Consider the following 26907-nt stretch of genomic DNA (forward strand, 5'->3'; position numbering starts at 1 on the left):
GAGAGTAAATAGCTTGACCAAGTCCATGGAAGAAATCAGTGGCAGAGTCAGGACTGACACTTAAGAGTTTCTGGCTCTGAGTCCCATGAACAAGCCTGTAGCCTGATGCTCCCATGCAAATACTTTTAGCCCACGGTTACCCTGAGTATGCCCACCCTGCATAAACCAAAGAGCCAGCCAGAAGCGGGAAGACTATCCGCAAAGACTCTCTACCCTGTTTCCGAAGTCACTCTGAGATCACCAAACACCCGAGCCTAAAGAACAGCACAGACATGCCCAGTGAAAGCAAAGCCACCTCGAAAATATTGTTCTCTGCCTCTTTCATCTGGCTGGGATCTGATCAATTAGCTCCCAGTAACTGAGTGTCACATCTGCCCTTAGGCCTGTTCTCCTGCGCGAGTAATTCACACCTGGCACCAGCTCACTTTGCCTTGTAGCTGTTGGGAGAAACTCACAGGTGACTTGGAACTTCAGCAGCAGCAAGAGCCTCCTGCTGGCAGGCTCTGCAGACCTGGCCCATCTCCGGTGTACCAGACACACTACAGAGAAGGCGAAGGGGGAGGCTAGTCCATTAATACCATGGGTGGGAGACAAGATAATGTGGGAAACATCGGCTCAGACACATGCACATTCATGTACACACACATGTCCTGCACACTTGCCTGCCCTTCTTGGTTCCCATTGCTTTCCCGAGGCCTCAGCCCTAGTTTTCAGGGGACAAATCAGCCTCGCTCTTTTATATACATTGACATATGTAAATGAGCAGAATTTGATTCTCACCTTGACCATAAAGAGGTTGCCAACACAAAGTCATCATTTGGATCTAGTGCACCGGTTCCCAAATTTTTTGGCATCACTCCCCCTTTTTGATTTTTGAGAAACCCTCACGCCCCACCCTCCAAAAAACCAACAAAACTTGTTGGAAAAAAAAGAGCCCTTTTAAGAGCAGAGCAGGCATTGCCCTTTGAAGGTGTCCATTTTGAAATCTGCCCCAGCCAGCCCAAGCTGCATGTGTTCCGGCGGATGCCCGAGTGGACGGATGGACCGGGCTCTTTCTTGGGGAGGAGGGGCTGTGCCACCTTGCGCCCCCACCCTGGAATTTCTTCGCCCCCCCCCCTCAGTTTAGGAACCCATACTAGCGGGACCTGCAATGATGCCAAAAAGTCTCCTTGTGTAAGAAAAGGGATCAGTACTGCACTATCCCAGACTTTACGGAGGGACAGGTATTGGTGGCTCTTTCCAGGTGAGACTGAGGTTCATTAAGATCACACGACATATTTAGAATTCCCGATGCCCTTAACTCAGTGTATTTGGATGCATTGTGGGGGGTTTATCAGAGCACGTCTGACAATCACGACAGATCTCCATTTGACAAACAATCCATAAGGCCACCTCTGATTCTCCCCTTCAGTTCTTCATCTAACGATGCTCAGTTCATCAACTAACGATGCTCAGAAAAAAAAATTCACAGAAATAGTTCTCCCTCAGAAAATGCTGTTTTGGCTAAACCAAATTATTTAGCAAAATAGTAGCAAAGCTCACAAAATTGAGTTTTGAAACAATGGATTAAAATCCATTTTAAAATATCAAACTGACATGATTTGACATTTTTTAAATGAAATGTTTGGATTGTGACTTTCCAAAGCTACTTTTCATTTTGAAATTTGTTTTCTTAAATAAAGTGAACGGTGAGGGTCAAAATCAACACAAAGCATACACATAATCATTGCAACTAAGTGTTTTGATTCACCTGAAACAAACGTCGTTTTTAGTTTCATAATTCTGTTTCACAAAATGATTTGCAATGTTGGCTATTGTTCCAGCTTACAAGGGGAAAACAAATCCACTTCTCAAAATGAGGAATGGGATGGAAAATCCACATATTGAACAATGAGCTCATGAAGGCCTCTCAGTATCACACCTCTGGGTCAAGGCAGTTTATTGGATGGCAGCCATCATGAAGGAGTGGGTTGATTTTATAGATCTTCATCATATCCCCCCTTACTCATTTATTTTCCAAGCTGAAAAGTCCCAGTCTTATTACTCTCTCCTCATACAGCAGCCGTTCCAGATCCCGGCTCATTTCTGAACTTTTTCCAGTGCCAAGGTATCTTTTGAGATGAAGTAATCACATCTGTACGCAACATTCAAGATGTGGACGTCCCATGGTTTTATATAGAGGCAATAAGATATTCTCTGTCTTATTCTCTATCTCTTTTTAAATTATTCCTAACATTCTGTTTGGTTTTTTGACTGCCGCTGCACATCAGGTGGATGTTTCCAGAGAATTATCCACAAAGACCCCAAGTCTCTCTTGAGTGGTAACAGCGAATTTAGTCCTCATCGTTTTATATGTATAATTGGGATTATTTTTTCCAATGTGCATTACTTAACATTTATCAACATTAAATTTCATTTGCCATTTTGTTGCTCAATCATTTAGTTTGGTGAGATCTTTTTGAAGCTCTTCGCAGTCTGTTTTAGTCTTAACTATCTTGAGCAGTTTGGTATCTGCCAATTTTGCCACGTCCCTAATTACCCCTTTCTCCAGATCATTTATGAATATATTGAATAGGATGGGTCCCAGGACAGCACTGTGAGGGTCACCACTAGTTACTTCTCTCCATTCTGAAAGCTGAACATTTATTCCTACCCTTTGCTTTCTATCTTCTAACCAGGTATCTCCATGAGAGGGCCTTCCCTCTTATCATCCCATGACAGCGTACTTTGCTTAAGGGCCTTTGGGGAGGGACCTGGTCAAAGCTTTCTGAAAATCTGAGTACACTATATCCACTGGATCCCCTTTGCCCACATGCTTACCGATCCCCTGAAATTATTCTGTTTGAATGGTGAGGCATGATTTCCCTTTAAAGGAACCATGTTGATTTTCCCCCAAAAAATTATGTTCCTCTATGTGTCTGACAATTCTATTCTTTTTACTATAGTTTCAACCACTTTGCCCAGTACTGACATTAGACTTACCAGCCTGCAATTGCCCGGATCATCATTAGAGCCCTTTTTAAAAATTGGCATCACATTATCTTCCAGTCATTAGGTACAAAAGATGATTTAAAGGATAGATGACAATCTATGGTTAGTAGCTCTGCAATTTCCCATTTGAGTTCTTTCAGAACTCTTGGGTGAATGCCATCTGGTCCTGGTGGCTTGTTACTGTTCAGTTTATCAATTTGTTCCTAAACCTCCTCTAATGACACCTCAATCTGGGACAATTCCTCAGATTTGTCACCTAAAAAGAATGGCTCAGATTTGGGAAGCTCCCTGACATATCAGCCACGAAGACTGAAGCAAAAAAATTCATTTAGTTTCTCTGCAATGACCTTATCGTCTTTGAATGCTCCTTTAGCATCTCCGTCGTCCAAGGGCCCCACTGGTTGTTTAGCCAGCTTCCTGCTTCTGATGTACTTTAAAAAATTGCTATTGCTTTTTGAGATTTTGGCTAGCTGCTCTTCAAGCTCATTTCTGGCCTTCCTAATTATATTTTTACACTTCATTTGCCAGAGTTTATGCTCCTTTCTATTTTCCTAGTGAGGATTTAACTTTCACCTTTTAAACTATGTCTTTTTATCTCTCACTGCTTCTTTTACTTGGTTGTTAAGCCACAGTGGCACTTTTTTAGTTCTCTTACTGTGTTTTTTAATTTGGGGTATACATTTAGGTTGGGCCTCTATTCTGGTGTCTTTGCAATGTTTCCATGCAGTTGGCAGGGATTTCACTTTTGGCACTGTTCCTTTTAATTTCTGCTTATGGTCACTATTTCCAAGCAACCCAGCTATTTTCACTTCTTGGACCAGCTCCTGCACTCCTCTTAGGTCTATATCAAGAATTTCCTCTCTTCTTGTGGGTTCCAGAACCAGCTGCTCCAAGCAGCAGTCATTGAAGGTGTCAAGAAACTGAGTCCCATCCTGAAGCGATGTGTACCCGGTCAATATGGGGATAGCTGAAATCTTCCATTATTGTTGAGGTATTTTTATTTTTATAGCCTCTCTAATCTCCCTTAGTAGGATATGATGGCTGCCCTCTAACAATCGGACCTCCCCAGCCTTCTGTACCATGAAAACTACAAGTTGTTGCTTCTGGATCTACCCCACAATGGAAGGGAAGGATGGCCTTGTTGCTAAGACTAGAGATTGAGCTACAGGAGATCTGTCGTCTATATCTACTTCTGCCACAGACTTCTTATGCAACCTTTGGAAAGTCACTTAATCTTTTTGTACCCAGCTCTCTCCATCTGCAGCGAGATAATGCTTCTTTTCTTCTGCCCTTTTTCTAGCTTGCCTAGTTAGATTAGGCCATGTGCCTGCACAGTCCCAGACAAGAGACGCCTGATCTCATATGGCGCCTCTGGGTGCTGCTGCAAAACAAATAAATAGCAGCAATAATGAAGAGCTTCTGCTGAGCCTCTTCTCCCTGACCGTTTCAAAGACACTCCATGCAGCAGGTCTGCTCTGGTTTCTCCGCTGGAGCAGAGTGTTTCTCCTTTCAAGTTGCTCGAGCTCTGCCATTTCTCTGAGGCTAAGCAGCGCTAATGGAGAAAACATTCCAAGTTTCATTTTCCTCTGTAATGGAAAACGCAAGAGCGAGATTTCAGTCTGTGAGCACTTGTATGAAAAAACAAATATCTTTATTGGCACTGGACAGCCTGCCAATCAGCTCCGAAATTGCCGGCTTCTCTTTCTCCCCTGAAGGAATGCCTCTGCATACAAAGCTACGGAAAAACTTCAGGGCCTGGAGGATAAAAGGCCCCTTCTCTGCCTGTCGTTCAGTGATTTGCAATGCATTGCTTCGGCATAATTTCCCATCTCTGCTGCTCACAAAGGAAGCTCTGTTGCTATCTGTGAGTTTAATAATTTCTATTCCCTACACCTTGCATTCATAATGCATCCTTCGACCCTCCAGCTCATGCGATCTGTCTGCTCTGTGACTCTGCCTCCGCTCTACCTTTTAGTTAGGGCTGCAAAAGGAACAAAAATAGAGTCTTAACATTCGAAAGACGTCTCGCAGCAGGGAGTAGAGACGATGCTCGTTCTGGAACAAGAGGGAAGGTGCAGACCCTCAGCAATGTGTCCCTTCCTCCTTAGCCCCTAAAGCACCAGTGTCCATATTTTGCCCAGAAGATAGTGTCATCTGAGGGCCACCCCTTAGTTCCCAGTGGAACGAATCAAACTGCAGCTCGGCCTCTTTAATGCCCCAAAATTAATGCAGTTCCCAATGGGCCCATGCACCATCTTATTGCCTCTGTGTGGGTATGTCTAGACTACATCCCTCTGTCGGCAGAGGGATGTAAATTAGACATACCGCAATTGCTAATGAAGTGAGGATTTAAATATCCTTAGCATAAAAATGGCCACCGCTTTCTGCCAATGTGGCACTTTGTCAGCAAAAAGCAGCAGTCTAGGCAGGGATCGGTCAAAAAAGAAAGCCTTTTTCGACCGACCCCTTCCGCATCGTGACACAAGGTTTACAGGATAGGTCGAAAAAGGCTTTCTTTTTCAACCGATCCCCGTCTAGACTGCTGCTTTTTGCCAACAAAGTGTGGCATCAGCAAAAAGTGGAAGCCATTTTTATGCTAATGAAAGGCAGGTTATTTAAATCCCCGCTTCATTAGCAATTTTGGTATGTCTCATTTAAATTCCTCTGCCGACAGAGGGATGTAGTCTAGACATACCCTGTATGTCCATGATGCACCTGCATCTTGAATGCTGTCTGCAGATGTAGTCGCCCCATCTCTAAAAAGGTATCTTGGCACTGGGAAAAGTTCAGAAAAGGGCCAAAAAAATGAGTAGGGGTATGGAACGGCTGCCATATGAGGAGAGATTAATAGGACTGGGACTTTTCAGCTTGGGGAAGAGACGACTAAGGGGGTATAGAGAGGTCTATCAAATCATGACTGGTATGGAGAAAGTCAATAAGGAAAAGTTATTTAGTTGTTCCCATAACATAAGAATTAGGGGCCACCAAATGAAATTAATGGGTAGTGGGTTTAAAACTAAAAAAAGGAAGTATTTCTTCATGTAACACACAGTCAACCTGTGGAACTCCTTGCTGGAGGATGTTATGAAGACCAGGACTTTGACAGGGTTCAAAAAGAGCTAGATAAATTCATGGAGGTTAGGTTCATCAATGGCTATTAGCCAGGATGGGCAGGAATAGTGTCCCTAGCCTCTGTTTGTCAGAAGCTGGGAATGGGCAATAGGGGATGGATCGCTTGATGGTTACCTGTTCTGTTCATTCCCTCTGGGGCACCTGGCATTGGCCACTGTCAGCAGACAGGACACTGGGCTGGATGGACCTTTGGTCTGACCCAGTCTGGCCACTCTTATTTTTTTATCTCAATCCAGGCAGAGGCTGGATAGTCATATTCTAGTCTCTGTGGGGTGCAGACCATTCCATTTAAAACAAGGATGGGCAAGGTGTTATATTGTAACACTCTGTGAGTTGCCTGTTTTCCAGCCTTACCCTAAGAATCAGCAGTAGGTAGGAACCAGAAGGGAAGAGAAAGTAATGGTTCAAGATGGTTAATTAATTAAGATCAAGAGGTGATTTGATTAGTGTATAAGTACCTTCACAGGGAGAAAATACCAGGTACTAACCAGCTCTTTAATGTAGCAGAGAAAGGCAGAGCAAGAACCAATGGCTGGAAGTTAAAACCAGACAAATTCAAATGAGAAAAAAGGGACAATTTTTAACAGTGATGGTGACTAAGCACTGGAACAAACCACAAGAGAAATAGTTCTTCCAGCCATTCTTCTGCAAAGGAATTTCACCAACCAGTTACAGAGAGAGACTGCAGAACTGGAATTCACTTACAAATCTGACACTGTCAACCTGGAGTTGAATAAAGATATTAACTGGTTAACGCATTACAAAGGCAATTTCCCCTGCCTTTGACATTCACATTTTCACATCAAAAGTTATGAATGGGACATATCCAGCCTACTTAATTAGCTTCATTAACATGGGCCCTACAATTGACAGATAACTGCTTTTGCTATTATATATACATTGGATTCTGTTATTTCCATTTCATCTCATCTGATGAATTAGGTTTTGACCATGAAAGCTCATGATCCTATATATTTGTTGGTCCCTACGGTGTCATAGGTCTGCTTGTTGTTTTGGCAAGGGAAGCGGTGGATTTTTGGGAGAGAGAGGCCTTTCTGGGAGAGAGTCTTTTAGTCAAATACAAATGACTGAGCTCAGTGTGTGGTAACTGGGTGAAATTCTCTGGTCTCAGACTAGTCTAGCGGTTCCTTCTGCCCTTAATATCTGTAAATTGTCTGAGCCATTCCCCTTTGGTATCTTGTGTCTCACAGGATGGGAGAGTCTTTGTTCTGATTTTTAGAGATTGATATTTCTATTTCTCCATTTCAAAGGGCTTTCTTCCGTTCACGCTGTGTAACTTGGTGTTTCTCGTAAATATCCACTATATTTTCCTCCACAGTCCTTTGGGATTCTGCTCAGGTTCTTGTCTCTCCCTCATCACCTCAGGATCTGAGCACCTCCTGGTTGGGCACAAGCCATGTGACGAACATCTCCCATGTGTGATTCTCTCCGTCTCTCCTTTCCTCTCCAAAGAGGAAATTAAGACGATTTTCTTCTCATTCAGTATACCATGTATTTATTTCCTATCTGCTGTCCGGTGTGCGTTTGTTATCGAAGACAAGCTCAAATCCAGAGCTGACCCTGGGTGAATGGTGTTTCAGGGCAATCACTCCAGGCCCTGCACTTGGGCAGAGGGTGCCTTATGGGCCAGCGCGACTGGCCAGAACGGTTAGCCCTGAAAGTGAGGGCTCAGTATTCGTCACGTCCCCCCCAGGCCCTCCACCACCGGGGAACCACTCCAGCTCAAACACATGCACTGAGACTAGGTGGTGGCTTGAGGGCATTTTTAATTTCTCCAGAATTTGGTCACGTAGCAGTGTACCAGCCCCCAAGAAAACTCCTAAGCCAGGGGTGGGAAACTTTTGGGGGCTTGGGGGTTGCTGACCCCCAGAAAAATCGGTTGGGCAAAGGGCAGCAGGGGTTGGAGGAGCTCTGAACCCCAGGGGCCAGGTCCAGGAAAGTCGGGGACCCCATCCGGCCCTGGGTGTAAGGTTCCCTACCCCTGTCCTAAACCTTTGCTGGGCACAGTTCTGTGGCACCCACAGAGAGGACTTCTCCACCATGACCTTCCTTCTGCAGCATAAGGTACGACTGGGCCTTGAACTTAACTTGCTGTTCTACGGGAAGCCGGATGAAAGGTGTTATATGTGCAATACGATACCATTAAATATTAGCCATGAAACTGGCATCGCTCTGATCTAATAGTTGGTTTTCGCACAAAATTAATGGTGACATTTAGAATAGCTGAATAATCTCTGTAGAGCAGAGGAAAACATATTGTCTAAAGACTGTTTGGTTCCAAGCACAGCCTGAGTCAATGTAACCGGACTCGACCCTTTCCAGCATGTTTCAGCGAAACAAACACACACACAATTAAAGTGAAAGAAGTCCTTGTTAGCGTGTACAGTCACTTGGCAGCAAAGGGTTTTAATTGGACCCATCACTTTACATCTGAGCCCTCCCCTGTCTGCTCAGCCCACTCATTACAAATGGAAACTGGCAAAACAGAAACACCGAGACTTAAGTGATTTAAATATATGGGAATATTTGCCTCTGTTCCATGCATTATGCATCTGCGTGGTGTCAGTTCCCCTCCTCGCTTGTTCTTTCACACACACAAATCCTGTAGAGAGACTGGGAATACAGACCTTCTTGCCAACATCCCTGGCTCTGAGACAGTGACATTTTATTCGTGGCAAAGAGAAATTTGCCATGCCCGAGATTTGGCCGTGAACCAATCAGTCAAAAAGGAGGACTGCAGAAATGGCCTCTTAAGTGATAGCCAGTTTCCTCCGCCAGTGCAGAATTGTTCCTTGAAGTGTATTTGATAGTGGCATCTCTCTAGCTAACAAACCTACACATCTATTTATCTGTCTGTCTAATCTGTCTTGGGTTTTTCTAAGCAATAGTTTGGAGAGTGCAGGCCAACAGGTTCCCACTTTGATGATTTCTTCATCACTAAAAGCCTTAGAAGGAGATCGTCACATCTTTTTCCAGCCTGAAGAATAGACTGCCCCACGGTTGTTTTAATTTCTAACGGGCTTTTAGGATCTTCCTCGACAGAACAGAACGTATCTTTCACTCATACAAAATGAAAATAAAAAAATATCCGTGCCAGAGTCCAGCAAAGGTGAACTAAGGAGATGTTCATTCTGTGATTTAAGAACAATTGTTCTTCAGAAAGCGTAACCAGAGAGACGATTGTGTTTGCTGCACTAAATAAATCTCTCTTGGCTTAGTGCTCTCCAGCATCTGACCCTGCTCTCCAAAAGGGTGTCATAAGGCTTCTCCTCCATCAGACAAAAGCTCTTTTATAAATGAGAGAGAAGGAAATTTATTTCAGTATTTATTAGGATAAATCCACAAGAAGTATTGTCAGATCTGCAGCCGGGGTTGAATCAGTCACAAAGGGGCAAGCGTCACCGAGAACTTGCCTTGAGGCCTGGAAGACGGATGGTGATTTCTTGCCGTGTCGGTAAAGCAAACTTAAGTGAATGCTTTCTGTGTTCCTGAGACATACACGTTGGCCATGCGCCAGCCTCACAGGGAAGGCTCAGATTAACCAGGAGAGCGTAGCAAGGTGAATGGCAGACGAGTGGAGGGCATCTTGTGAAAACGAGCAGGGAAGAAGGAGATGGCACCCCAAGGATTTGATTAAGACTATATGGAGTTTCCAATGTCAGATCTGACTTACGGTCTGAGTCCATTATCCTACCCACCGTGTGGTCAAAGGATAATGCTCCAATGAAAGATGAAAATACCAGGTTAGTGAGCTTATCCAGATGTGCACTGATGTAGCCTCTCCCATCACATGCCTCCCTCCGCCCAAAGCAGCCAGGCACTCTGGGGAGGAAGAAAGCAGAAGATCAAACTGAAAACCAGATCCCACTGGATTGTTCTCAAGGGAACCCAAAGAGGGGGGGCATCTACTGGAAACAATGATTTGAGAGATGCCCCCCCCCCCCCACCACTGAAATTGTTTTGCTGGGAGGCTCGGTGGAAGTTTGGACTTGGAAATTGCTGGTGATGGAGGGGATTCACAATTGCAATGCTAATTGAACGGAGGAGGAAGGGCAGTGCGGGACCTTTGGCTATGCAAGGACAGGGGTGGGGAGGGCATGGAGGGGCGAGGAATCTGCTGTCACACGCTGGCTCTTTGTCTGCTCAGGGAACTTGAACAAAAGGAAAAACTCGGATGAAGTCTCCATCTCTCGCTTCTTCTGGGTTATCTATTCTTCGGGAACTTTATCCCGAGAGCTTTGTCCAGTGCTCCCGAGTTCCGTGGTGGTGCCGGAAAAGTGCAAAGTAATTAGTAACTATTATTACCAAGCATCAGTACTGTGTTCAGAGGGAGGAGCGGCCGTTGCTGTCGGAGAGTGAATACTGGCATTGCGCGGCCACTCTTGCACTGGCAAGCGGGAATCTCAGAATTCCCTGGGCAGTTCCTGGCTTCTGTTCCATGTTGGGAGCAGGTGAGACGCTGCAGTGTTTTTTGCTCCCACGCATGCTACAGGCATGTGTAAATCTTTCATCACTGAGAGCTTCTCACCCACCAAAGGAGCAAGATGATGCAGCTGCTCCTCCTTCTCCATCGACTGGGGACATCGGTTTATTCTCCTCGCACTGGGGTCGTTGGCTGCAGATCCCCCTAGGGCTCTGCCCTTTCAGAGTGACGGGCTTTTCACAGTGGAGTTAGAGGCAAGCTTGGCTCCTTCCTGAGCTTGGAGCAACAGGCTGGGGGGCGCCCAGCCCCAGAGCCTGAATGCTAAGGCCTAACCTGGGTACCAGTTTGCTAAGCCTGCTGTGTCCCGAGACCTAGCTGGGAACTCCTTTACTGCGAGGCATGTGTTGATTTCCTATGCTATCTTCGTCCGGCTCTGTTGCTTGTCAGTACATTGTATGCGGTGCATAATCTATCAGCATAGCACTGGGTTTCATCTAGCACTGCTTACATTCAAGAGGCATCTCAAAAGCACATTACAAAGCAATTGAGTTAGATCCCGGCAGTGCAGTGACTGTGCAGATAAATACGGCAGCTACTAGGCACCCAGAGAGCTCTCACGTGACCGCTGAAAGGTGCATATAAGCAGCACAGCTGGGGAGCAATATCAGGGCTCACAGCCAAGATTCCTCGTGTTACACCAAGCCCTATCCTTACTCAGCTTGACAGAGACTCGGAGACTGTGCACATCTAAGTCTCTCTCTGTACAGGCCTAGCTACTCCTGCAGACCGAGATCACGATGCAATAGTTAGCCTTTATAAAGGGCCTGATCCAAACCCTGCTGAAGTCAACAGGAGTCTTGCCTTTAAGTTTGCAGAATTGTAGAACATTAGAACTGGAGGGGACCTCGCGAGGTCATGAAGTCCAGCCCCCTGCCCTCACGGCAGGACCAAGCACCATCTAGATCATCCCTGACAGGTGTCTATCTAACCTGCTCTTAAGTATCTCCAGTGATGGAGATTCCACAACCTCCCCGGGCAATTTATTCCAGTGTTTCACCACCCTGACAGGCTGGCAGGTTTTCCTAATGTCCAACCGAAACCTCCCTTGCTGCAATTTAAGCCCATTGCTTCCTGTCCTATCCTCAGAGGATATTTTTCTCCCTCCTCCTGGTGACACCCTTTTAGGTACTTGAAAGCTGCTATCTCAAGTTGTGGCGGGAGAGGTCCAGGTTGGATATTAGGAAAAACTACAGGCAGTCCCCGAGTTACATACAAGATAGGGACCGTAGGTTTGTTCTTAAGTTGAATCTGTATGTAAGTCGGAACTGGCGTCACCCGCTGCTGAAACTGGATGCCAGTTCTGATTTACATACAGATTCAACTTAACAAACACAGGCGTCCCCAAGTCAGCTGCTGCTGAAACTGATCAGCGGCTGATTCCAGGAAGCCTGGGGCAGAGCAACTCTGCCTCGGGCTTCCTGTAGTCAGCCGCTGGTCAGTTTCAGCAGCGGCTGACTTGGGGACGCCTGGGGTAGAGCAGCTGGGGTGCTGCTGGGTTGCTCCACTAGCGCGGCTCCTCGGCACTACTGGAAACTGACCAGCAGCGGCTGAATCAGGACGCCTGGGGCAGAGCAGCTGGAGTGCTGCCGGGTTGGTCCAGAGCGGCGCTGCGGGACCAACCCGGCAGTCCCCAGCTGCTCTACCCCAGGGGTAGGCAAGAAAATCCTGGTCTGCTGGGGGGGGCACTAGCTGACCTGGGAGACGCGGAGCAAAGCCGCAGAGCACGCAGGCAGCGGGCCAGTCCAGTGCTGGCGTGCTCCGAGGCTTTGCTCCCCATCTCCCTGGTCTGCAGGGAGACGGGGAGCAAAGCCTTGGAGCACGCCCGCAGCGGGACAGCCCAGGCACGCTGCGGCTGTCCCACTGCGGGCGTGCTCCGAGGCTTTGCTCCCCATCTCCCTGGTCTGCTGGTTGGGAGACGGGGAGCAAAGCTGCGGAGCACGCCCGCAGGGGGACAGCTCAAGCACGCCCGGGCTGTCCCGCTGCGGGCATGCTCCAAGGCTTTGCTCCCCATCTCCCTGCAGACCAGGGAGACGGGGAGCAGCTTTTGTTGCCCCAGAGGACAGGGACGGCGGACCGCGGCACATCTGGGCGTCCCGCCGCTCCCATCCTCCGGGGCGAGAAAAGCCCCGTTCGTAAGTCGGATCCGCGTAACTCGGGGACTGCCTGTATTTCACTAGGAGGGTGGTGAAGCACTGGAATGGGTTACCTAGGGAAGTAGTGGAGTCTCCATCCCTAGAGGTGTTTAAGTCTCAACTTGACAAAGCTCTGGCTGGGTTGATTTAGTTGGGATTGGTCCTGCCTAGAGGTCTCTTCCAGCTCAATATTTCTATGGTTCTATATCCCCTCTCAGTTTTCTCTTTTCTAAACTAATCAAGACCAGTTTTTTCAGTCTTCCCTCATAGCTCATGTTTTCTTGACCTTTAATCATTCTTCTTCTCTTCTCTGGACCCTCTCCAATTTCTCCACATCTTTCCTGAAATGTGGTGCCCAGAACTGGACACAATATTCCAGCTGAGGCCTAATCAGCGCAGAGTAGAGCGGAAGAATGACTTCTCGTGTCTTGCTCATGTTACTCCTGTTAATGCAGCCCAGAATTATGTTTTTTGTTTTGCAACAGTGTCACATTGTTGACATATTTAGTTTGCAACGGGTCAATAGAGAAAAGGATGCATGGTATTTAAACATAGAATCATAGAATACTAGGACTGGAAGGGACCTCGAGAGGTCATCGAGTCCAGTCCCCTGCCCTCATGGCAGGACCAAATACTGTCTAGAGCATCCCTGATAGACATTTCTCTAACCTACTCTTAAATATCTCCACAGATGGGGATTCCACAACCTCCCTGGGCCATTTATTCCAGTGTTTGACCACCCTGACACTTAGGAACTTTTTACTAATGTCCAACCTAAACCTCACTTGCTGCAGTTTAAGCCCATTGCTTCTTGTTCTATCCTCAGAGGCCAAGATGAACAAGTTTTCTCCCTCCTCCTTATGACACCCTTTTAGATACCTGAAAACTTCTATCATGTCCCCGCTCAGTCCTCTCTTTTCTAAACTAAACAAACCCAATTCCTTCAGCCTTCCTTCATAGGTCATGTTCTCTAGATCTTTCATCATTCTTGTTGCTCTTCTCTGGACCCTCTCCAATTTCTCCACATCTTTCTTGAAATGCGGTGCCCAGAACTGGACACAATACTCCAACTGAGGCCTAACCAGCACAGAGTAGAGCGGAAGAATGACTTCTCGTGTCTTGCTCACAACACATCTGTTAATGCATCCCAGAATCATGTTTGCTTTCTTTGCAACAGCATCACACTGCTGACTCATATTCAGCTTGTGGTCCACTGTAACCCCTAGATCCCTTTCTGCCGTACTCCTTCCTAGACAGTCGCTTCCCATTGTGTGAAACTGATTGTTCCTTCCTAAGTGGAGCACTTTGCATTTGTCTTTATTAAACTTCATCCTGTTTACCTCAAACCATTTCTCCAATTTGTCCAGATCATTTTGAATTATGACCCTATCCTCCAGATTAGTCGCAACCCCTCTCGTCTTGGTATCATCTGCAAACTTAATAAGTGTACTTTCTATGCCAATATCTAAATCGTTGATGAAGATATTGAACAGAGCAGGTCCCAAAACAGACTCCTGCGGAACCCCACTTGTTCTGCCTTTCCAGCAGGATTGTGAACCATTAATAACTACTCTCTGAGAATGGTTATCCAGCCAGTTATGCACCCACCTTATAGTAGCCCCATCTAAGTTGTATTTGCCAAGTTTATTGGTAAGAATATCATGCATGACCATATCAAATGCCTCTTAAAAATCAAGAGTCTTCATATTAATGCACCCCTCTCTGCACTCCACATGAGGTGAACATTGGTCTCCCCATTTTATAGATGGGGAACCTGAGGTGGGGAAGTGGGCAAGTTACTTGCTGAGGGAAGGAGGCAGGTTTACAAACCAGGAATCGTTGGTTGCCAATTCTCTCTTTTAACCAGCAGACAGCTTTCCCACCTGCCTCAAACTTAGAATGAGAGACCCACCAACACACTTGTGCAACCCAGAGAAAAATTTGAAACTCGTTCATTATCTGAAGCTGACTGCAACGGTCTTGTGTTGGTGTGGTTTGGTGTGTCGCAAGCACAACCTTACACAAATGAATAATTCAGGCCCCTGAAGACTGCCACACAGGTGACTTTCCTGGGGATTAAATGCTCACGTCCTCCACAGTTCTGCCACAGTCAAAAAAGAAAAATTACAAATTGATCTGGATTCCCCTCTCCTACTCCTTTGCTACTTCTTTATAATAAGCCTTTGGCAGCTTGGATTTATTCAGGGGGGGAAGGGGGGACAGGCAGAATTGAGGTTCAGTTCTGGGAAAACTTTGGTGCTGGGATGAATAATGCATAAGACTGCAGAATCAATATTGATGCATCAGAGATGGAAGCCAGACAACAGATATGGGGCTCGAGTGAGCAAATACAGCAAAGGCCGATTTGCTTCAGTGGTGTGAGCAACTCACTTGGCTTCTGGCAATGCCCCTCTGCCTTTCTTCCTGCTAGTATTCCAGAGAGTGGGTTCCCAAGAGGGCCATTCACACCTGCACTCTCCGGATCTCCATGCACTTTAGAATCACCAGTGAGCAGAGATATTGAAAAAAAAATTCCTGTCCCTCGCCCTCCCAAAATTATAATTGTTTCATTCCAAAAGCTGAATTTATGTAAAAGCCAATGGGGGCAAATCTGCAGATAAAGTAAACTGATGTGTCTCCCCTGGCATCAACAGGTGAATTTACACCAGCAGAGCGTTTGGCCCGAATCTGAAAAGAGGCTACTTAATCAGAACAAGAGCATCTAGTGCCATTTACAGACCCCGAAAAAATCCCCTTCGGCTCTTTTGTGTCTCCCTCATTGCCCCTTTTCTCAGCACCAGGGCCCCTGTCCTCCAGGGCACAGACCAGGTTGCCAAATAGCAGCAAAGACGGTTGCTCTTGGCATTCTTCCCCACCCCCATGGTGCATCTTCTGCAGTCCTTGAAATTTTCCATCTCAAGGGTCAAGTCCCTGGTGCATCCTCACAGCGTAATTGTGAAATTATTATGGCTGGTGATTTTAATTTAAATTGGATGGAGAAATGTTGTACTGCGGCTGACTCATTTGCTATGGATTTTCACTTAACCAAATTGATTAGTCAACCAACTAGACTTAACTTGAAAGTTGTAATCATTCATTATTAGATCTAATTTTCGTGTCGCTCCCAGACAGCGTTCAGAAATTACACAGCAAAGAAGACTTTAACGATGTCAGGTCCAGGGTCCTGACAGAAATTCAGCCCCGAGGCTCAAAGCTCTCTCTTTGAACGACCCTTCAGCACCCAGGAAGAGACAATCACCTCAGATTTTGCTGAGGTAAGCGCTGCAGAAGAGTGAGTGAGAAAACGGCATGCCAAGTTTCTGTGGAGATTTTTTTTTCCCTAGGATTGGGGAAAAAACGGGTGCAATGCAGCACAAGTCACATACGTCTCTCTAGGTCTATGATGGGGAACGTTCCATAGCTACTTGGCTTCTGCACATCTCTTGTGACAGTGCGTTGGGGTTTTCCCGTCTCCTGCACCCCCGTAATGGCACGGACAGACTCCACCAGCCAGTAGAATAGAGGGCTGTGTCTAGACTGGCCACTTTTTCCGGAAAATCAGCTGCTTTTCCAGAAAAACTTGCCAGCTGTCTACACTGGCCACTTGAATTTCCGCAAAAGCACTGAGTTCCTACTGTAAGAAATCAGTGCTTTTTGCGGAAATACTATGCTGCTCCCGTTCGGGCAAAAGTCCCTTTTGCACAAAACTTTTGCGCAAAAGGGCCAGTGTAGACAGCTGAGATTTGTTTTCCGCAAAGAAGCCCCGATCGCAAAAATGGTGATCGGGGCTTTTTTGCGGAAAAGCGCGTCTAGATTGGCCATGGACGCTTTTCCGCAAAAAGTGCTTTTGCGGAAAAGCATCCGTGCCAATCTAGACGCTCTGTTCTGAAAATGCTTTTAACTGAAAACTTTTCCATTAAAAGCATTTCTGGAAAATCATGCCAGTCTAGACGTAGCCGAGGTGTTTATTGCTTCTGCAGGATACAGCACAGCACAGATGTAATCTGGTTCCAGGGCAGGCCTAGGATGCCTCAGCCCCCTTGAGATGGGGGAGACTGGGCCCCTAAATCCCAGCCCCTTTCCCTAGGCTGTCTCCTCCATGCTCTCAGACCAAAACTGACACACTCACTTCCAGCCCTGCCCCCAGCCAGGGCTCCACTCCCCTTCTTCCCATTGTTCCGCTCCCTGGGAGATAACTCGTTAGACAGGTTCGAAGCCCCCTTGCATAATGACTCATCCCTGCCCTGCTGGGCCACGCTGCAGACAGCAGCCAGTGGAGGTCACTCACAACCCAAGCCTAGCAACCAGCAAGGTACCCCCCACTACGTCACACCCCTCTCCACAATGACATGCCCTGGCTGTCCTGCGACCTGCTCATGAGGAGACATGCTTGTTCTCATCCCTGACAAAATGCTTCCACCCCAGCTTGTTGTCTGTCACTAGCCCGCGGCCTTCAGACATGGTGCCTCCGCAGGCTGAAAATCTTTCGGCTACAAATCGCATGTTCCTGGGGTTAGTCCCTGTTGAAGAGACGTCAGGACTCCAGATTGTAGCCCTGACTATGTAAGTTAGTGTGTCTGGCCGTTCTGGTTTCTCACCCTACACCTTCCGCAGGCTCTCTGGGTTTCCTCCACGAAGCCACTGCAGCTTGCTCTGCCTCCCTCTGACTACCTACACCACAGAGGATAAGAGCGCCTAGCTTTGGGATCCGTGGCTTAAGTCGCTGAATCGTCATTTGACCCATTGGAGGCCATGGAATATAAAACCCTGGTCTCCATTAACTTGGAGCTCCCACAATGGCCCCCGGAGTCAGGAAGAGATGGGAGCTGTCGCACTGCTGCAAGTCACAGCAACGCTCTCCTACTCGCCCCAGGTTAATGCTCTGGAAAATGCCAGAGATCTTAGGGGCCACACGTGCAGGTGTTTGCCGGAGGGGCAGGGCAATGAAAGAGGTTGGCGCCTCACACGTTATGGGACACCGGGGCTCTCAACTCTGGGGCATGTATGAAACTTGCCGGGTGGCCGGGACACCCGTAAAACTAGCCACGTAGCCAAGGCTCAGACTCCCCGCACAGAGATGTCTTGGGTCAACTGATCCATGCCCTCCTTTTTCTCTGGCTCTACCAGTGCTTTCAGAAAACTTCACTGCATCTCTGATCACAGCCATGCACTTCAGAGGCCACCGCATCAGCTCCCTGTGTATAAATAAGCAGGCTGTGTGCCAATTAATACCTTTAATTAACAGCGAGGACTCACTGGAGGGACTAGAACTTGTCCTCTCAGATGGTCCTCCTGCCCGTTGAGCTTCACGGATCAGCTCTGATAGGTCAGGCCAGCCACGATGTGCTACTGAGATACCTGCCGTTCCATGCCAATTAAAAGAACCGCCAGGGAACAGATCCCACCTCGAGGACAGATGGGTGGGTGGCGGGGAACCTACCCAGCATGGAGGCACTTTCAGTGGAGTCAGGTCTGTGATGGAGCGTTCTCAGAATGTCTTGCCAAGGCCTCTCCAAGGGACACGGACGTACAATGGGGAGGCTCATTCTGTGGCCGAGCAGGCCAGTTCTGGAGACTGTGAGTGCCGAAATGAGGCAGGCATCTTCCGTGGCAGGAAGGGGAGAGAGGGTCAGTTTGTCTCTGTCGTATTCTTTCACTTCCAAGCCCTCCCTCCACTCCTCGCCACCTGTAAGATGTGGGCAGCATCACTTTTCCTGTCTCCCCAGCCAACAACCAGTCCCTCTCTCTATGCAGACTCCCATCTCCCTCACTCCCTTCCTCCTTTTTGGCTCAAACTTTTTTTCTCCATTTTGTCCCTTCACCCCCCCCCCCCCCCCATTGCATTAGACAAGCAGAGGATGCTGCTGAATAAAAACAGCAACAAGGCATGAGCCAACCACCCGCAAGCAGGTGGCATCATAATTATGGGGCTTCTTAAATCAAGGCACAAGATGGAATTAGATGAGCTCTTACTTTGATCTGGGATGCCAGTTTCACTGCTTCCCTCCACGGTCTCTTGGCCATCATGTCAAGGTTGGCTGCAGCCAATCCCACACTTTGTTCTTCCAACGCGGAGAATCCAAAGGAATCCACAGGGCAGAATGCAGATCGGCACTAACCTTCTCCAGACATGTAGCCCTCACACGCCTGGTTGGTGCATTACTTCTGCTGTCTGGAAAAAATTAAAAGAAACGCAACCAGTGTGATTTACATAATGTAGATATATCTGACAAAAGTAGCGGGGTGAAATTCTATGGGTTGTATTGCACAAGAGGTCAGATGAGATGAATTAATGTTCTCTTCTAGGTTTAAATCTACGTAGCTATAAATCTATATCCATTTAATCTATGCTATTTCTGAAGCATCTGTCTCTGTGGTTTTTAAACAGCACGAAACAACATTGACGCCTGTGCAGAAAATGTTTTGCATTTTCGCCCCAAACCTCCCTATTCAAACAATTTGAGTTGTAGTAGGTGTGGGAGTAGAGGGCCGGCAAGAGATCCTTATTCAAAGCAATGTATGTTAACGGCTCCAAAAGCTTTTAACGGAGACCATTATTCCCACTCTGAGAATCAATGTATTTTATTTTCCTCTGAGGTATTTGTTTGGCTTTACTTCTGTATTTCAAACACACCAGGCATGTTTAACAAAACAAGGCAGCTCTGCGATAGAGACAGCGCATTGTATTTTCCCTGAAATTACTGGAAGTTCATTTTCAAAGCAGAGCAGTTTTCTTGGAATCAATATGTATCAACTAAAATCAATAGCTACTCTACGCAGATGGGCCGAGACACCTCACTGATAGCGCTCTATTGCGTTTGTATCCAAATCTGTACATTTTCAACAAGTCAATGTATCTAAGCATCTGCCACTGTCTTTTCATTTAAAAATAATCTGTTTGCAGATAACACTGTACCTTTCCATGGAGTCCGGTAATATACTCTCTGTATTTACCACAGCCAATGTGTATTTACCATATCAAAACGTTTCCACTTAACGTCCAATCCAGTTCATTTCAGCTTCAGCTAAACACGTATGCGCCATTGTGAACCAACTGACTTCAGCCATCTCCCTGTATTTCCCCTCACAACCACTTGTCTTATGGCTTTCCCACAGCAGGGCCTTCTGGATATAAGGATGCAATGGCAAATTCCCCTGAGGGAGGATGGAAACCATTCTGTACAGGCCAGAAAGGGTGGAGAAGAGGGGGGAGATTGGAGAGGGCTGGAACATCCATGTCAGGGGACCCGAGGTGAAAACAAAAGCAAGCTCCTTCTGTGTTTGTTGAAGGACAAGCAGTGATCACTCAGGAGGACACTGTAATAAACCTTGGGCAATGGGGACTCCGACCTCAAGAATCTTTCTCGCAAACACCCCTCTGGCAGATCTGATATTCCATAGGTAGAGGGCACTGGGTACACAGCCTTTTAAATTCTCTGACCAGTTCAGCTAGCTACATTCTGCCTGGCCACCTGCCCCCTCCATACTTTCAACTTGAAGTTGGTTTGGTTCTCATTTGCTGCCCTGCTCTGCTGGATAGCATTGTGGTGGCTGCATTTTGGCAGTGTGAGAAGTGCGTATTTGCATACCAGTTAATTTTTCTGTGTGTGTGTATTTCAGATATTTAGCTATACTTGTTTTTTTAGGCAGCCAACTTATATCTCCCATGACACATAGTATGCCCTCCGGTTAAAGCACCCTGGTGCATCCTGGGAGTTCCATGACTGTGGTGCATCATGGGAGATTAAATAGAACCAGGCCCATAGGTTCTGAGATTCTTCAGACAAGGGGGGGGCGGGAGTCTGAGATTCTTCAATGATGAACAAAGGCAAAATGAAATATTTTGACATTGCCCAAACACATTTTTTTGGAACTTTCCACACACAAAAAATTGATATTTCCAAACAAATGGTGAAATTCTGGAATTTCCTGCTGGCCACTTCTACTATCCGTGTGTGTATGTGTATATATCACATCACACACATGCATTTACCTACCCTAGATCTTTCATAGAACACATCACCCTGGTATCCAGGTGCTTTGGCATGAAAGACAAATCTGTAAATGTTATTTTTACAGGACAGAGGAGCACAGCTTTGTTGAAAGACTCCGTTGAGAACTGTTCCTTTAAGAAGAGAAGAATTGCAAGTCCCATTTGTCCCCGATACTAATAGAAAATTCTAAGCAGGGAAATTGGCCAGGGTGAGGGTTTTTTTCAATCAAATGCTTCTCTGATGTTCAGAGGGAGGCATTTTTCTTGGGTTCTCTCTGTTCCTTGTGCTGTATGCAAATCACAGTTCTCTGTAAGTTATTAGATAACAAAGGACTGTTTTCTCTGCAGAGACTTGCTTGCGTCTGAACCTTGTGAGAAGGATAATTAAGGAATGCCGTAGGAAGCTGCATTGATGATCATTTGCAACCCTTCCCTGATATAATCTCTAGGAGGAAAGTACAACAGGTTCCCTCCCACCTGAAATGAGCTATCAGCGTAGCTTGGAAGGGAGAGAGAAGGTAACATGTAGTGAATAGCAGAATCTTTAGGCCAGCTAAGAATGCCCACAAGTATGTTGGTTTGCACACCCATGTCCCCTGTTTCCATCATACGACTGGGGCCCCCTTCTTGGTTTCCATGTTGGACATAGTCCCGTAATGCAAGTTTTTACTGTGCTGGCACCTATGACAGTCCCTGCCACGGGACTGGACCCCACCCTGCTGGGTGCTGTACGAACACAGAACAGCAAGGGTGCCTAACCCAAAGAGCTCACCATATTTTGAGGTAGACGTTCCCCTTGGTACAGGCCTGGGACTTGTGCTAGGACATCAGAACATTCCATGGCCCCTGAGTTTAGGAACGCTCATGCTAACCCAGACATCACCCCTTCACTCACAAGGCACGTCCCTGTGCTCTGCCCAGGAACTGCAGGCAGCTCGCAACCCGGCCAGAGCGAGAATTCAAACCTTCCATTTTAGAGTCATTTTTTCCCTTTCTCCTGGGAAAAAATAAACAAACTCAAGCGCCTAGGAACTCAGAAGCTTCGAGGATATTTGATAAGCTGGTCCTCTCATTATCTGCTGCAGGCATCCACTCACTGCCCCTATGTCTCCACAGGCTTCTGCTGACATCTCACCCAGAGCCCAAAGAAAATTGTGACACGCTAAACAAACGCCATTTAAGAATTCCCATGAAAGAATTCCTTCAAGGTGCCGTTTGGGTTCCTTCCCCTGGCTCTGTCCCCACCTCCTGCCTGTGGATTTTTCCTTTCCTGTAGGAATCTTGGCAGGCCCTTGCCAGGCCTGGTGCCTGTGAAACCATACTGTGTTGCCATGGTGAAGATTATTATGACATCAGTAACACAAAGGAAATTTCACGATCCTGAGCTCGCCTGGGATGCAGAGTTAATGAGGAGGAGGCGGGGGGAAACAGGAAAGGGTTTTTTCTTTCTTTCTTTCTTCCTTTCTTTCAGAAATGACAAAAGAAAACAAAAACAATTAAAAAAGGGGGGAGGGATCAAATCTGGTTCAGAGGGGCCCAGCCTGCCAGTGAGGCAAACGGCGGAAACATTTGCAGCGAAAGAGCTTTTGTTCTCCATTTGGGCGATCAGCGGGCAACGCGCCCGTAGGAAATGCCACTGAACCAGCGCCAGCTGCTCCCAACATCAGATCAACAGGCGAAAAGAGAAACAGTGGCACCGGGTCCCTGCCTTTACCCTGAAAGCTCCACCTGGCCCCTCCATACTGAGGCCCAGAACACCACAGAGCGTAAGAGCCAAGCGGATGGGCAGAGGAGTGGATCAAAACTTAGCTGCAAAACCTGCAAGCAGGGCAAGCGGGTGCACCCGGGGCAGGATCCTGCACCCAGAGAACACCCTGCATGTGTGTGTGTTTTTCAGGCCTGCATCCTACAGGAGTTTAGATGGGAGAGACCAGTGGCTTCACCCCTCATCTCCCAGGCCTGTCCCACTGCTGGGCCATGCGGGTGCTTCCCCATATTCAGTGACAGGCATGATTCATCCCAGTGCAGAAGGCCCTAAGCCAAACCCCACTTGAGTGACGCCCAAGCTCCGTGCTGGGCCTCTGCGAAGAATCGGCTGCTACATGAGTCCAATGAGATCAGCGCTCAGCGGTTGGGGCTGGGAGGCCCCAGGGAGACAAGGCGGCGAGTGCCAAGCTCTTGGCCAGGCCATGCGTCTGTCCCGGTGGCTGCGCTCCAGAGCTGCCAGGGAGAAGGCCGCCCCCCGCGGATTCTGCAGCGACATCCAGAGCGTTTCAACCCATGGGGCAGTGAAGTGAGCAACTGGGCTAATGAGAGAGGAGGGCAGATGATAATACTCAGGCAGAGAATACACAAAGGCCGTGTTGAAAGGATCCTGGCTGGGGACAGTCGTTATCAGATGTCCCTTTAACTCCCTGGAGGCCGGAAGGGCACCTTCGCGTACTGGTTTTGTCTCATCTGCAACGTGCCAAACCCAGGACTTCATGCCTGTTACTGTTAAGCAGGAGCCTGCCTCGCGTCTCCACCCTGCACGTGCCACCACACAGAGAGGAACTACCCTCCTCCCGCCTGGTAAGTGAGGTGCCCACTGGTTAGGAACCTCACGTTGCTGCCATCTGTTTGCTAAGAGTTCTGGGGTACGGAGGAGTCAGCCGGCAGTCTTTGTAAGCCAACACCTGCCACCAGCCCTGCACAGAATGTAGAAACCAGTCAAAATGGGCCTGTTTCCATCGCCTTCGTTTACTGGTGGCCTTGTTGCAGCTGGCCAATGTCTACATATCACCACACCCCACCCAGTGACGAGGGGGAGCGCAACGACATCGACGTTGACGCGTTGGCGAGCACGGAGGCAGCCCGACCATAGGTGGGCACGCTGCATTTCTGGATGCCTTGCTCTGGCCGTGCAATGCCGCGCAGCCTTCCTGCAGCCAAGGAAGGAGGCCACCAACCTGACTTGTGCAACTGTATCCTTGATAATGGCATAATTAGAGCTGCACTGTGGGCGAGTGGATAAACCGGGAGACCTGGAGTGTACTCCTGGCTCTGCCACTGAAATGTTGGGTGACCCTGGGCTAGTCACTTTCCATCCTACCCCATTGTCTGTCTTGGCTAGTTGGAACAGCAGCTCTTTGGGGCTGATCTGTGTTTGTACAGCACCCTGCACAATGGGGCTCTGAGCTCAGCTGGGGCCTGCTGCCATGTAATGCCAATGGCTGGGCCACTTGTATACCTTGCAAGTGACTCCGCCGGCTCTCCAGCCAGCCCGGGGCCATAAATTCCCATTTACACTACAAAGTTTGGGTTTTTAGCATCTGCCAGATTTTCCCTCATATTCCTAGAATTGATGGGATCATGTGTAAATGATATTAAGCACAGTAATAACACTCGGGAAACCAAGCGAAAATAATAAATTAAAAATGATGGAGCAGAAATGTGGCTTCTTTGCTCTTGTGCTGACTGATGGCTTTCACAGCGCCTTCTACACGTCAAGGCTCTCAGACAAACTCCCCCCCACATGATACATCTGCATGGGAACCCAGCGGGTGCAGCACGGGGCGAAGCGCAGGCTTAGACAGCAGTGTTTGGACTCCCCGGTTTGAAGGTAAGCAACATCCTACTTTCAGGGGAAGCCCTGAGCCACTGCGGTGATGGAAGATCCTGTGGCGCTTGTGAATGCCTCACACTGGCTGCATCTGTCACGTCCCTCCTCTACTGACTGAGCAGAATAGAAGATAATTACCCACTACTGCTGCCACCTGGTGGTATTACTCCTTTAGTTCCAATGGGAGAGGCCTGTGTATTGGCACTGAAGGTTCCAGGGTTATTTTTTTCCCCCACAATGGGGGGTCATTATACCAGGGCATGAGCCAATTAGCCAAATTATTAGTAATTGCTTTGCCCTCCCAAAGCTATCCCTAGAGTGTGATTCTTCCTCTTCCTGTTCCAAGAATGTAGCTAGCATTGCTCCGAAAAGCGTCTCTGTTTCAGCCCAGAGTCAGTTGCATTATTGTGACGAGTGAGATAGTTTAGGATCCCTTGCAGGGGGAAGGTGCTCTCTAGAATTGAAGCTATGTATTACCTGTGCTCAGAATTCCTGAAATGAAGGCTAATGGTCTATGATCTATGGTCTATGATCTTTTTCTTGATAAAATTATGAAATTAAAACAGAAAACAATATTGGTATCATGCAATATTATATATACATATATATAGTCCCCTTACTAAAGGTGCCTCTGCTTATTCTCTGGGAAGATCCTGTGTGCTGCAATCTAGCCCCAGAGACTACAATTCCCATGAGCCCTGGAGGAAACCAGGAAGGAAGTGACTCTTTATTTTTGGGTTCTGGGGGCTCTCCACGAGTATGAAGGGAAGCTCAGCAGTCTGTGGACTCTTCCCTTTGTTTTTTGGAAAAAAAGGAGCCTGGCTTCTGTGGAGGAGTTTGATCCAGTCCAGGAGCTGTTAGGTTGCAGCTACAGACTTGGACTAAGAGCCTTTGGGACTGGAATCTAGCAGGCTGCTTCTGATTGCCCTTTGGCTGTACCTGTGGCTAGAAGTACTACCCTGCATCCAGCACACGGAAGGAGACTAGAGTCATCCACTCCAGCTGCAAAATCTTCAAGTGCGCCCACGCAAGCAAGTGTATGGTACTGTGAGTTCTAGGAGCGCACGCTCTAGAGTGGGATAAATAGTGGCAGTGCAAATGCCAGATAGATACGTTTCCTATTATTTCTGCATACTTTGTTAATGTTATTCACTGATAATCTGTTAAACCCTGTTTCTTTAAGTTGTTAAGTAAAGGTTGATCATTCTAATGTAATCTATTCGTTGTATATGATTTGTTGTTGTTTTGGAGTTAGAGCCAGTTTATTGCTGGAATAGTTTTATTCCTGGAGGCTCCCAAGGCACACCATTAAGTGAGTACAGGGCCAGTCAGGTGAAGGCACTGCCACTGTATGTTCTTCATGAGCAAGGGACTGCAGCAAAGGGGTGGATAGCGGTTTTCCCCAACTAAACTACATCACCACTGGGGTACTCAGGATCTTTTTTTTTCCATGTTAAAACCATCAGGCACCCAGGCACACCTGTGAGTGTGACCTGCCCCCGAGTAACCCGGGGAGGAAAAAGGGGGTTACATATATATATATAGTAGCACAATATAATACTAATGATCTAGCTCTCTGTCACCGTAAATAAGCCAATGTCTACATATCACCACATAAACAACAGTATCAACGGATCTATCATCACATCAGCTTTCTCTCTCTCCTCAACTACTGCCATCTATTCTTTCCCTGTCTGTTACCATATGTACTCTCTATACAATGCTCATCAATGTGGTTTGATTGCCTCTGCCCCTGACCTCCTATTAAGAGCTTGTTTACATCCCTATCAAAGGCACTCTTGCCCTTAGATTGCTCCTTGACCACAGCTGGAGGGGCTGCGGGAGAGCTCTTTGCACCCTGGTTGCAATGTAAATGTGTTCTGTTGAACTAGCTGCACTTTTTTCCCCCCAAGCCAGGGATATCATGGCTATCCAGACAGCAGGCTCTGCTCAGTTCTGTTGAAACCTCTGCTTCAGACACCGCTTGACAGGGGCGCAAACTCATGCATTTTTCAAGCAGATCAATGCGGCTCGGCACCCTGTAGACATAATGACTGCATTGGCCTGGCTGCGAGACAGACTGGGTGAGTCTCTCCAAGTCTGGCGTAATAGCCAGAGCCTTGGAAAGCTGGGCATTATTTATAATTTAACTTATAATTTGCTGTTCAAACCCAGTGGTTTCAAGTAGTTGGATGTCAGTGTGCTTTTGGAGAAAGGAGCGGGGTGGGGGGTGGAAGAGGAGACAGAAGGATCATAGATAGCACTTCACAGCTTCAAAAAGCAGAGTATATGAAAAGCTCTTTGCTAAGTTTCTGACCTACTTTGCATGGCAATAAGCAAACTCCATCATAGAAAAATATTAAAAATAGCAAAATACAACCCAGCAGGTTATAAGAAAGCAGCCCCAGCAGCTCCAGCATGGCAATCAGAGGCAATTTGGGAACAATGCCTCAGATAATTATCAAAGATTTCAGCTGCAATTTTCCCCCCCTTTAAATGGAAATAGGATGCCAGTGTAAGAGGGCAATGGGGAAAAAATGACAGCTTCTCACTT

At 47.3% G+C, this 26907-nt stretch overlaps 1 long non-coding RNA gene across 2 annotated transcripts in view; it reads right to left on the reverse strand.

Annotated features, from left to right (window-relative positions):
* Positions 1 to 22045, reverse strand: part of LOC112545549 (uncharacterized) — a 41066-nt gene extending 19021 nt beyond the window's left edge. Inside the window, exons 1-3 of one of the 2 annotated variants that reach the window (XR_016347859.1) lie at positions 21525 to 22044; positions 18733 to 18931; positions 17989 to 18361 (exon numbers count right to left, since the gene is read on the reverse strand). This is a non-coding gene — a long non-coding RNA (uncharacterized LOC112545549). Of the gene's footprint in view, positions 1 to 17988; positions 18362 to 18732; positions 18932 to 21524 lie in introns of those variants that run through there. The other variant, XR_016347860.1, reaches the window with a different exon arrangement.
* Positions 22046 to 26907: the final 4862 nt, after the last annotated feature.

Source organism: Pelodiscus sinensis, chromosome 25 (genome assembly GCF_052426305.1).
Source record: "Pelodiscus sinensis isolate ZL-2025 chromosome 25, ASM5242630v1, whole genome shotgun sequence".
Lineage (NCBI taxonomy): Eukaryota > Metazoa > Chordata > Testudines > Trionychidae > Pelodiscus > Pelodiscus sinensis.